Source organism: Drosophila erecta, unplaced genomic scaffold (genome assembly GCF_003286155.1).
Source record: "Drosophila erecta strain 14021-0224.00,06,07 unplaced genomic scaffold, DereRS2 tig00000000-arrow-pilon, whole genome shotgun sequence".
Taxonomy (NCBI): Eukaryota; Metazoa; Arthropoda; class Insecta; order Diptera; family Drosophilidae; genus Drosophila; species Drosophila erecta.
The window spans coordinates 13,778,600-13,791,202 of record NW_020825194.1 but is presented as its reverse complement, the minus strand read 5'-3'; positions in this window follow the sequence as shown (position 1 = coordinate 13,791,202).

Here is a 12,603-nt window from a genome sequence, read left to right as displayed (position 1 = left end):
TTTAACCTGTTTGATATGGAGATTTATGCAGTTAATACAAAATGTTAGGAATATTTGCTTAAAAGGTTATAAAGAGTGTATCACGAAAGCTGAGCAAGAAAAAAATGAACAGAAAAAAAAGCAAAAGAAAAAAGCCGTAGACGATAAGTATGCAGCCTATACAGTGTAATATTCAATGAATTGTACATGTGGTTAATGTCCATTTGGCAGCCTTTTGCCAGTCTGGCCATCTGCACCTCGATTTGCACTTCTTTTCCCCGCAAAGTCTGTCTGTTAGCCGGGAAATCTGGCCTTCTGCTGGCCTACGGTCATATAAATATATATACATACATAGACATATATAAGCGTATATATAAGGCGACTGTTGCGCCGGCTGCCCCAATCCCACTTAATGCTGCAATCAGCTTTGCCTTTTGAGCCTGCTGCTGCTTTGCCCTGTCTGTTCTTGGCTTTATGTTAATCATACGCCCTGTGGCCAGCGCCACTGCAGGCCATGCGCAGTTTCGTGTTCAGTGTGCGCCTGTAGGGCGGTTCGGCATTTTTATGACCACATCAAAGGCGGGACGTCATAAAAATAACTTGGTCTATGGAGCGGGCTTCTTCTATCGTACATCATCGATGTGTATTGTTCGTATGTGCCAGACTTGAGCAATTAACGCTCTTTTTGTTGCAATAATGCGAAATTGCTTCAAAGTTTTTCGGGGCCAATTAAAAGCAGGGGCGTACGAAAGAGAAAGCGAACGACCAGAATTGCTTCAATTAAATTGAAAGCTTTTTAATCGTTTTACTTTTCCTTTTACTTCTACTTCAAGAGCGGTTTCCGTCTTTGAATCGCTCCCTACAAATTTTCATCTCTGGCTTGTACGAAGAACTTTGGCTGGGTTCGTATTTATGCTCTGTTTAATTGCTGTGAGAAAATATTTTAATTATATGCACAAGCGCAAAGGAAATATTTTTCAAAAATAGCTAAACGAAAAGAAATTTATGCAAATGACTGCTGGCTGTCGCTTTTATTTTAGGTGACTTGCACACGATTGCAGGTTATTAATTAGCATTGCAAGTTTAATTGGCTCCGGCCAAGCGACACTTTCCATTTGAGAAAATACCTCCCCCTCTCGCCCGCTGTTTACTTATGCCGTTTGACTTTCCCTTTCCGGGGCAGGAGAAAATTTCACTTCATCTTGGCACTTTTCTTGAAGGCTGCACACGTCAGCCTCGGCTGGCAAAAGTTTTGTTTGTCATAAGCAAAAGCAGTGTTGGCCAAAGTTAAAACAAAAAAAAAACAAAATAAGGATGGCAAGAAAAACAAGACGAGGAGCGGCTTCAACCAACTGACGAACGCAAAAGTAATGAAAAGCCAGCCAAAGTAAACGAAAGACCAAAAAAATACATATATATAAACCAAAAAAGGTTGCTACAGCCAAGTTTAAAATACCCTAGTAAAGTTTTGTTTTGTTGATATTTTGATATTTTTTATGAATAAATATACATTTGCATAAAAAAGGAACACTTGTAAATAACTAGATAAATACATGATAATAAAATCCGACATTTCTTAAGGTACTGATATATATCAGTGCCACGATCAGAGGCAACGGACTTTCGTATTTAGGGTATAACAAGAAGGTCAAAACTTGAAATTCAGCTTGGCTTGGCCACTGAAAAGAAACGCAATTACAAACACAAGTCAAGTTTTTCACTGGGTCGAGAGAGAGAGAATCAGAAGGCTAACTGACAGGAAGACTGAGCGACGAAGCTGCAATAGAGAGCGATGTAAAAAGGGATCAAAGTTGCTTTTGACTGCTCGTAATTTAATTAAAGACCATTCCCTTTGTCATGCCCTCGCCTAGTCCAGTGACTGAGTCCGAGGACCTGGGTCACTCAAAATGCTCCTTGCCCGCTGCTGACCAAGTGACTAAGCTGGCCATTTGCCAGATTCCTTCCACTTGTCGCTGCAGACTCGTCTTACGGTTTCAATTTCCATTTTCAGTCAGCAAGAGGACTGTTTACGAATATCCGTCTGCGAATGTCCTGCCGACCCTTCGACTCTTTTTGTGATATTATCCAATTGACAATAAGTGCCCTGCCTTCGGGATGGTTTCGTTGACAGTTTAATTTACATTGAATTAGGCCCCACGCAAGTTCGATATTTAATTTAGCCTTGTGGCTAATACTTATTGTCGGCTACTTTAAGTTATTGTTGTTAGTTATTAAAAATATAAAGTGATTTGTATAGCTCAGTTATTGCTTCCAAACATTTCGATTTGTATGGTAAGATGTAATCGTTTCCATCGAGTGCCACATGATTTGATTGCTTTTTTCAATCGGCTCTTAGCTTTTTGACCCGGCGTGGGCCAAGATTGGACTCCATTTTCGGTAAAAGATCAGCCCCAACCATTTGACCTTGGCCATCTAATGACGAAAGCGTTTTCTAATTAGCCAAATGGCCATTTATTGTTACAGCTGCCTTGCAGAACCTTCAGTGACAGCTTTTGGCATCGGACAGCGTTTGTTACGTTTGTTCGCAACAAATCCGCCCGTTCACCACCCAACACCCACCACCTACCAAAAAGCCAAGTGCATTTTTGTTTATTTGTTGGACTAAGCTGCTGTCACATCTTAACTCAAACACAAGCCTCCCATCCCCACCACTCCCCTGCCTTTGGCCAACAGCAGTTTGTCTTTCGTTTTTTCATTTGGCCAACGTCTTTCTTTCTTTCGCTTTGTTTCGCTTCGGATGGTTCATTCTGTTTTGCTTGCCGCCCTCGCTTTTGGCCCTGCATTCGTTTCAATTAAACAAATCCCCTTAAGTGCCAACGAGTGTACGTGCAGTGGGCGGTGCGCGGGGCGTGGCTTTTTAAGGGTTGGGGCTGCAGCATGGGGGCCACTTTGTCAACACAGACTGAAGTCTGGGATCTTTGCGTTAAACAATTAAAAGAATGCACTTGAAAAAAGGCCATTACGTATACGCCGCGTACACAAAGCACTCGAATCGGTGCAAAATGCACTGCAAACAACGGTTTGCAGTCTCTTCAAGGCCTATAGCGAATAGAAAATTCACAGTTTTTTGTACATTCCACAATAGAAAGATATGCTCTTCAGTGTATTTAAATCAAAGGTGTATAGCTAGCTGCCAATGCGAATGCAATGTCTGATGATAAGTGTTTGATGTGTCGTGCTTCCAGTTGCATTTGCCATGAGCCCGCATATATTTGCATATGTGGGATCTGCAGGTGGCTGCCAGGGATTCAGAGTTGCGACAGGATATGTTGGAGATCCGCAGGATTCTGGATTCAGGATGTAGGATGCAGAATGCAGGAGTGCAGTCGCTGTTGCCATCGTCACCGCTCACAAAGTAAAACTAAGCGCTGCGGATTTGATGATGTGACGTTGAGTAAAGATGATGGATTCATCAGCGTATGCAAAATGCTGTCACACGCTTTGTCGTCCGCTCCCTGGCATCATCATCCGACCAATCCCGTTCCTGTTCCTGTTCCTGCTCCTGCTCCTGGTCCTGGTCCTGTTCTTTATCATGTCCTTGGCTGTCTGTGCGCTCATCAACATCAGCATCAACATCATAGTCGGGACGATGTCGCCGGCGATGATAAACGAACGTGATTTTGTAGCTGGCTTTCTGTCTTTCCGTCCGCTCCGTCAGTCCCGCTATCGTTTCCCCCGCTTTTCTGGCCAAATCCGTCTGCTGGCTGGCATTGCATAAGTTTCAGCGTTCCAGCGTGCGGCGCATAATGAAAATTTCATGTAAATGAGCATGAAATATCTTTTCCATTTCAGTCAGCCAGTCAGGCAGTCAACGTTGGCCAGCGAAACAAATGTCAGCTTATGAATTAAAATGCCTTATGATGCGGATTTTATATCTCCCCTTCCCCACGGCCGGCAGTCTCTTTGTTTTGCGCGAAATCTGTTCTATTTGTCTGTGGCGGCATTTTGTGTATATAAGCTAGTGGATAATTGTCACCGATCTTCAGTGGCCAAACGTTCGACAGACGATCCGAATTCGCATTCTAATTAGCGCGCAGAAGGGGGCAACTTAATCCACTACGGCAAAGGAGGATGGCCTCGTGTCGAAGCACTTTGAGTTTTACCCCCTGCGAATGTAAACCACTTGATAATGAGCATGACACCTTGACGCCAAGGGCTACATTGCCGTTACCCAACCGCTAAGATATCTTGGCTTTGCTGACCTCTGGGCGACAATTTAACCACTAATTACATGCAGTGTCAGACGGGACAGGCCAACTCACCCGGGGTCATAATTAGTGTAGGCAAATGTAGAAAAGAAATCTTAGTGGAGGCCAGAAAGAAATGCAAATACACGGCGACTAGGCAAAGTAACGAGAAAACCACGGAGAAGAATATTTTTAACAAGCGACAGCAAAGAAAACTGGCATAAGGTGAAAGCGGTTTACGCAAATATTGAGACTCTGTGATACCTGATGCCACCAAATTACTAAGTTCAAATTGTTCATTGTCTGCTATCGCCATGGGAGTATTAACTTGGCCCATAACAACAATTAAGTCTTAATTAATTGCTTAAGTAATGTATGTAGGTTCTTTACTGGGCAGTTATCTCCACTGGGCTATGGGAACTTTTCTCAATTTTGCAATAGTTTCCTATGGAGCATTTGCAGCAATTAAGATAGTTTAGCTGAACATTTTTTAGTAGATACACCAGCATACCCCACTATATATATAGATACACCAGCATACCCCACTATATGCTGGGTATGAAAGTATAAGGAATATTGAAGAAGAACTCGAACTGCGCACAAAGTTGCGGCCAGGTGAGGTTGAAGTCTCCCGGCTCTGCTGCCTCACAGAGCGTTTGCTGGGCAAACGGTGTGAAAACACAAACAGTTTGTTGCTGTTTTCTGCATCTTGGCCGCTTATCCCTCGCCTTTCTATCACTTTTCTTCTTTTCGCTGCCCTGCTGCCAAACTGTAATTAAAATTAATTGGAGGCTTTGGCTGTGGTCAGGCAGAGCCGGTCTCCGCACAGCACCTTAATTAACACGCCTTTTGCCGGAAATTCACTAATGAATTTTCACGCTTTAAAATTCCTAGAGGCGGTCGAAGTTAAAGGCCGCCCATGGCCCTTATAACATTATGTTTACTTAGCCAGCTTGCGCACAAGCAAAACTTGAGCGAAAGTATCCCAAAAGCGCACTAAAGAAAACAGTCAATAAATTGTTTACATGGCAAATTGATCCCCAGCGTGCATTAGATGAGAAAAAATGAGTTGACTTTGAGTGAGAACAACAACCGAAGACCGAAGAGGATAAGAATGGAGGAGCCGCATGGAGTCGAGCTGGGTACTCAGCCCTGGACATTTGGGCCACTCATAAATATCTGGAACTGGGAAATAGAACCGAGGCATCGGCTCGGCCAAGATAGTTTTCTTTCGGGTCTCATGCGAAGTGTTTTTGTTGAGATAGGTCGCTGAATGCCAAAGCGGCGTATACGTAACCTGTGTCACACAAGGCATACTTAAATGCCCCATTTAAAATGGTGTAGCTTATGCCGATTAGAAAAGTTTTACATTTTACCAACAACAAAATTAATATAAAATGCTGAATGCATTTGGGACTATGGAAATATTATCAGCTCTGCTGTCATTGTTGGTTCGAGGACAATAAGAAGGCTTAATTACGATGCATGCACCTACCTTAGTTTAGCCAAAACATAAGCCTCTAACCAGATAACCGGAGAAATAACCCCATTGTTTGTCCCCGTAATGTGCCTTGAATGGCAGGGCATGTTTACCTTGGGCCAATGTGGCCATAGCCATTGCTTGACCCAAATATTTATGCGCTAACCCACCAATTTGCCTATTTGCTGATGGCCTAACTGCAGCCCATTCACACTGACGCACTAATAATATGTGTTGACCGGCCAACTGAAACTGGCTCACACTCAAACACATGAAAGCACGTTAAGCTTAATCAGAAATCGATAATAATCAAAGCTATGACAGATTTACTGGAGGTGTGCATGATAATAATGATGAGGAGGATGCTTCACCGCAGCCCCATCCCAACGCAGTCGAATCCAATCCCATGCAATGCAATGGAATCCAATCGAATCCAAACCAATCCAATCGTCTGACTGCGTTATTACGGATGTGCAACGCGGCGTATGAAATTAATGCCGTTGCGGTTTGTAACACATTAATTGATAATTAATTAAACATTGCGCAAAGCGGCGAGTCCTGCGGCTAAAAGTGCATTTTATGCCCAATCCCATGCCATCCCATGCCAAGCAATGTCACGCATACGCACTGTGGCCAGGGTATTCCCCGATCCCCTTGCCTCATCCTGTGTTGCCGTTGGTCACATGATAAATAGGAGCTCTTTGCAAAGGAGGCGTGTCAGCTCATAAATGCTAAACATGAATTGCCAGCAAGATATTCAAAGTGCGGGTAATAATCTACCGATTAGTCAACGAGCAAGCGTCGTGTTTGAGTTCAATGCAAAATAGTTTTTCGGGATAAAGTGCAAAACTGTGTTATCGATTTATTGTCAGAAATATATAGATATATATACTTTCCGTGGCCACTTAAAATAGGAAGCTTCTGAATTGAGGGAAAAGTTTTAACAATTAAGATAAACTTCCGAATCTGTGCCAAGCCCTAAATATTTAATCCTTATTTGTGGCTTTAAATATGAGCAAATGGGTTATAGGTTAATAAACAAATAGGGTTCGAAGTAATTGGAAATTACTTATAAACTCAAGTGTCCAGCTTTATCTACTAGCTTCTATTTGTCCATTAAAAACATACACCGATACAGCTTTAAATCGCTTTAAACAATAGACACAAATATACGCGACCACTGTGTCGGCTTGCTCCGTCCTCTCCAACTTTTCGTCCTTCCGGACTGCCAGAATAAATTTAAAAAAATATTCTAGGAGATCTACCTAATCTGACAAATCCTCGGACTTTAGAGAGTGGCAATGAAAAAAATAAAATACAGAAAGTGTGTTGAGTTAAATAAATAATAGCAATCCGTTGGACCTTGAACAGGTATTCTGACATCGGCACGGAATGCACTCAGACTAAGCCAAGCTGCGCTGGGGAAAATAATGACAGGGAGCAAATAATTTTCCATTTGGCCGGAATGGCCTTGAAATGCAATCTTACCTCCGCCCTCCCCCCGGCGGCGCCCAACGGGCGCACATAGTTTTCACCTGAGCTCGGACTTGGATTTTGGATTTCATTCCAGCCCCGTTCGCCTGTCAAGGTAAACTTTTCCACCTCGTTGGGTCATGCAGCGCGTATTTGTGTCATGGCATATTTTCGCAGCAGCAACTTTGAGTTTTCCCAATTTTTTTCCTTTTTTTTGTATTGTACGCTCGGCATTCTTTCCACTCGTTTGTAGCATGCCCCAGATGCTTAAGGCTTGTTCCAGGCAGCGACTTGGCCGCATATTTGCAGCAGCACCACCATCTCCACCACCACCCACAATCCACAACCCACAACGCCATAATGCCGCACATATTTCGGTGTGTGCAAAAGTTGAAATATATTTCATATTTTACTTGGGCTCGGGGAGTTACGGTCTCTCTTAGCTATATATGGTGCCGTACTGCATGGCGTATACGTAATGTGTAGTGCAGCTTCTTAAGAGTGCAATAAAATGTTTTGTGCTTGCAAAACTTTTGTTTCAGCTCCGACTGGCAGGCAAAACTCTTTCCGTGAAATACTTTTGCCTTGCCGCTGAGTTTTAAGTTTTTAGTTGCATTTGCAGTTTTGTTTAAGTCCTTTTCTCCCTCGCCGCTTTTCATTGTCCGACTGCCCATATGAAAAGTGTCGCCAAAACGCGCATTAGACACTTTTCCCGGCATCGCCAATGCCACTGCGATAAATGGCATCCAGATGGCAGTTCAAGTTTTCGGGTTTGCAAAGTTTGACTAAGGTGGCAAACTCTTTCAGCAGCCAAAGCAATTGCTGTTTGAAAGATTTTGATGATGAGAGAAGCACAATTGATTCACTTGAAACTTAGCCACAGCGCAGTCCATAAAGCCTTATATGAATTCCCCTGCTGGAATTAAATTATGGGTAAATTTATGTGTAAATTGTATTTTAAGTCACTACTTTTTATGTTATGAAAACACTGTATTTCTGTGTGGGATTTGCATTTTCCTTCAAGTAATAATAAGCTAAGTAAAGCTATTTCTGGACCTTGAGCCACCCCCGAAAATTGGCTGCCATCCGCTCGGAGATTCCTTACCCATTTGTGGCGCTAACAAATGGGTTCAATCATATTTGCATCAGTTTGGACAAATTGAATACCCTTGCTCATTTGTAAGTTAGTCAACATCCGGTGGAAACCCGAAAACTGGGCAAAGCAGGATAAATGCTTTCTGTGTCAGAAAACTACTTTCGCAACGACTGACACACTGAGTGTAATAAAAGTCAAACGTGGTCGGTTTTGTGAACTAATAAGACGAGCACCGGATATGAGAAACTCAGATACAGCTATAGATACAGATACAAGATACACATACCATGTAGGGAGGACACTCGTCCCGGGCTAATAGATCATTAGTTAGCAGTTGTGCTGCTGTGACCATTTTTGGGGTTGTCTGCCCTTCCTTTTTTGGCTCTGGACGTGGCTATTTGAATATTTATTGCAGGCGTAACAGTAATTTATTGGCCAACATTTGTCATGTGAGCTGCAAGATCTCCTTACTGCAGTCCGTTTTCAGTCCCTTCTGCATGTGAAGCCTTTGTTAATTATGCCATTGTGAAAAAAGGGGTAAAGACGCGCCGGCTTCAAAGACATTTTAATATCCAGCCGGAGGGGGGAGCGCCAAAACTTTACCACTGATGATTATGTTGATGACAACGCTGTCGACGATGTCGGGGGGGCACAAAAAATAACACTCGCGATAAGGCAGTCTGCGAGTATCGAACGAGCAAACAAAACCCCGCCAAGTCAAAGTGCAATGCAGCATAAAAAATGCAGGAAAAGAAAAAGCGGGCCGAGAAATGGTGATGGCAAATGGGGTTGGGAAATGGGGCTGGGAAATGGGGATCAGACGCGTCGAGTGCATTGACAACTGACAGCAAAGAGGCTGAGCCGGCCCCAAGTTATGCATGCGAGTACGTCTGGGGCAGGAAAGGGTGCTGCGTTGCTTTCTTTTGCAAAATTGCTTGTTTACTTCAAAGCAAGCAATTCCTGGAGCATCAGCTGCGTCATGGCGCAAAACAATGCTGTCAACTTGGGCGTCGCTGCCATCGCACATCGCCATCAGCACTGCGAGAGGAGCATTGAAAGTGGCAGAACTCGGGGATTGATCGACTGTCAGATACCCATAGCAAACTAATGAAAAATTTCAGCAATTTCAAAGAATTTTCAATTCATAGTTATACTATTAACTAAATAGCTATCAATTTAAATAGAATATAACTCAAATAGTTTTCACTACTTTAGATGTGTACATTAAATGAAAGGCTGAATGCATATAAATTCATTTATCGAGTATGAATTTATTTATCTATATTATTATTATTATATTATATAGAAGTTACTTCATTTCCTCTTAATGGAGCAACCCTCGCTCAGAAAAGTAATGGGTATCAGAAGAGGCAGCAACAATGGCCAAGAAGCGAGTGCTTGAGACTTCCTCGAGGTCCCCAGGCTCTGCCGAGTGCCCCGACGGATATTGCCAGGGAAATTGATTGAAAGTTTGAGCATCTTAAAAGTAATGGTAATGAGATTGTTTGCACTCGCATTGCTCAGATGCATTGCTGAGATGCATTGCTCCTGCAGCTGCACATGTGCAGGAGTCCGTAATCCCCGAGTTCAATAATTATAAATAGTGCTCGAGAGTGTGGGCCTGTGAGTGCGATTACAGATTGCCTGGCTGCGCTACGTTTTGCTTTGTGGATGCTCTGTCAAATGTTATAAATACGCCTGCATTATGCGCCCCGATTCTGATGAATGGATGTCCAACAAATCTCCTTGCCCCTCCGGGCAGCTCCCTTGGCCAGGATGAACTGACCTGGTTGCCATCGAACGGTACGGTGTTTGGTGCTTGGTCTGCGCATAACAAATGGCCAGCAGATAACAATGGATGATGGGTACAAAAGCGAAGAGGAACCAACTGAAGGGTTGTTCAAGTGCCGGGCCACCAACCAGCCATCGGGGGAACCTGATTGAGGTCCCTTTCATATTCCGTTGAGAGTGGATCGATGCCGCTTATAAATATGCATGTGTAAATCGCAAAAAAATGCTGCACTTTACAATATAAATACGGCTGCTCAATTAAAGTATTTTGTTTCTTGAACGCGTTTTTACTTAAGCCTTCAGAAGCAATGTTTAATTGAGTGTAGTCTTTGTAGCCCTTGCAGTTTTTAAATTTGCCAAATCTGGCAACAAAACGAGGGGCCAAAGAAATTTTCGCACAATAATTACTTCGTAAGAAATCTTCCAGGGCTAATGGACTGCAAAGTGACGAATAGGCGGCCCAGGATGTGAATTTCGTCTTTCCGTACGATTTAAAATATTTAGTCAACATGTCTCCTGTTTTTTTTTTTAATTTTTGCGATTCATTGCGTGTGTGCCTTTAAATGTTAACCCAAGCAAAGCAGAGTAACGCAAATACTTTAAAATACCGAGTAAAATGGCCAGAGAGCAAAGTCCCGAGCATCCCGGGTAGCTTGTCAAACATGACCATTGCTATTGCCAGGCCACAAATCCATGTGATGTCTCCTGCTGTCTCATTTCTCTTAGATCTACGCTTCGCTGCACATGCAAACGTTTGTCAAAATAAAAAAAAAATGTATAAACCAAACACACGACCAAGAAAAATGAGAAAAGCCAAATGGAAGAGATGCTAGTGTTCCGCTCACATACGAGTATACACAAGCCAAAATAACTCATACGCCGCGTTGTCGCGTCCTCGCCTGTGTCCATTTGAGTGCACAATTTGAAAAGGCTACTTGCCTTGCTTTTGGCCTTGGGGCCTCCGTTACAAGAAGATGCGAGCAACACAGCATTGTCAATTTACCTCCTACTGTGTTTCTACACTGAGCCAATATCTTAGGAGCACAGTAAATAAATGTACGATGAGCGCTAGCTGACAAGCAAACTTTTGAGCGATCAAATATTTGATATAAATTAGGATGATTCGAATATCTATCTGTAAAAATACAAATTTGTTGTGTAGAATGACAACAATTTTATCTCACTGCATTTGACTGTGCATTAAAGTTGTTGCAATATTGCAGCGGTGAAAGCCTTGTCGCTAATGGGCCGAGACTTCTTTTGAGCCTCATCGCTGACTGAGACGGGATAATGCCACCAATGGAGACATCTGAAATCTGTGAAAAATCTTTGAATCCCGCTCTCAAAGAAAAAATGCTGAAACGCTTCTCATTGAAATTTTGTATGGATTTATTTGGTTGAGTTCATTCAGTTGCTTGATGTTCAGTTTGTTTCTTGTGTCTCAAGTTATTATTGTATTCCTTGTATTCATTGGGATAGGGGAGGGGTATTTTCCATATCGTTTCGAGTGCTTAATCATAACATACATTCATAATTCATTTGTAGAGTATATGCCTGGCTTTAAACTAAATCATTAATATATTTTACAATTATCTTTTATGGCTTCGTTTAGACGTTAAATTAGCTACACTTAGTTTATATTCAGATTGGTTGGAACACTTACATGCAGAAATATACGCATACATGATGACGACCGAACCATATATGCACGTTTGCTTGTATTTCGTTCTAATTGATGTAAGAGAAATCACTTGTTTCTTTATTTTTTTTTAGTTTGTTTTTCTGTTTTCTTATTTTCATCTTAACTAGCTGGAAATGGAAATTACATTTGCCATGCTGGGCCAATAATCTGTCTATAAGAGTTACGGCTCAACATTTTGTTTTATACACACTTTAAAGAAGTATTGTGCCTCGCTTGTGTGTTTTCTCTCCTCCATTGCCTAAAAACGTAAATATTAAAATGTAACAATAATTTACAATGTGCATTTATTTTGTTACTTTTATGCCTTTTTTACAGTTCAAACATTAAAGAGAAAAAATACAATTTGATATATAAATGCCATTTACAAACAACAACATTCCCACGTGTTTTTCTTAGTTTTGCTCTTTTTTGTTTATTTTCCAAACTTTACATACCAACAATAGGTCCTTGTTGTGTTTTCTATTTGTTATTTATAGTCTTTGGGAGTTTTTTTTTTGATAGAATGTGCAACTAATTTACATTCATTAATTTGCAGCGTTTCTGTTTGATTTGCTTTTTGGGTTCGGTAATACATTTGATTTACGATTTTACTATTTACACATTAATACTTAGTATTCATTTATGCTAAGCTAATTGCAGCTAATTTGCTTGTGTGTGTCTGTTAAGGTGTGAGTGTTTGCTTTATTTATATTGTTTACCATATATTTGAATAATGTAATTAATTTTCAATATAATTGCCAAGAAGGTGCGTTTTCGCATTGCTCGCCCATCTTCGTTTGAGTGAGTGTGAACTTTAAGTCTATTATATCAAGGATATACCTTACTAAATTTATTCTAGTTGTATGCGTTCATTGAGCCCAATTCCTAAAAATTG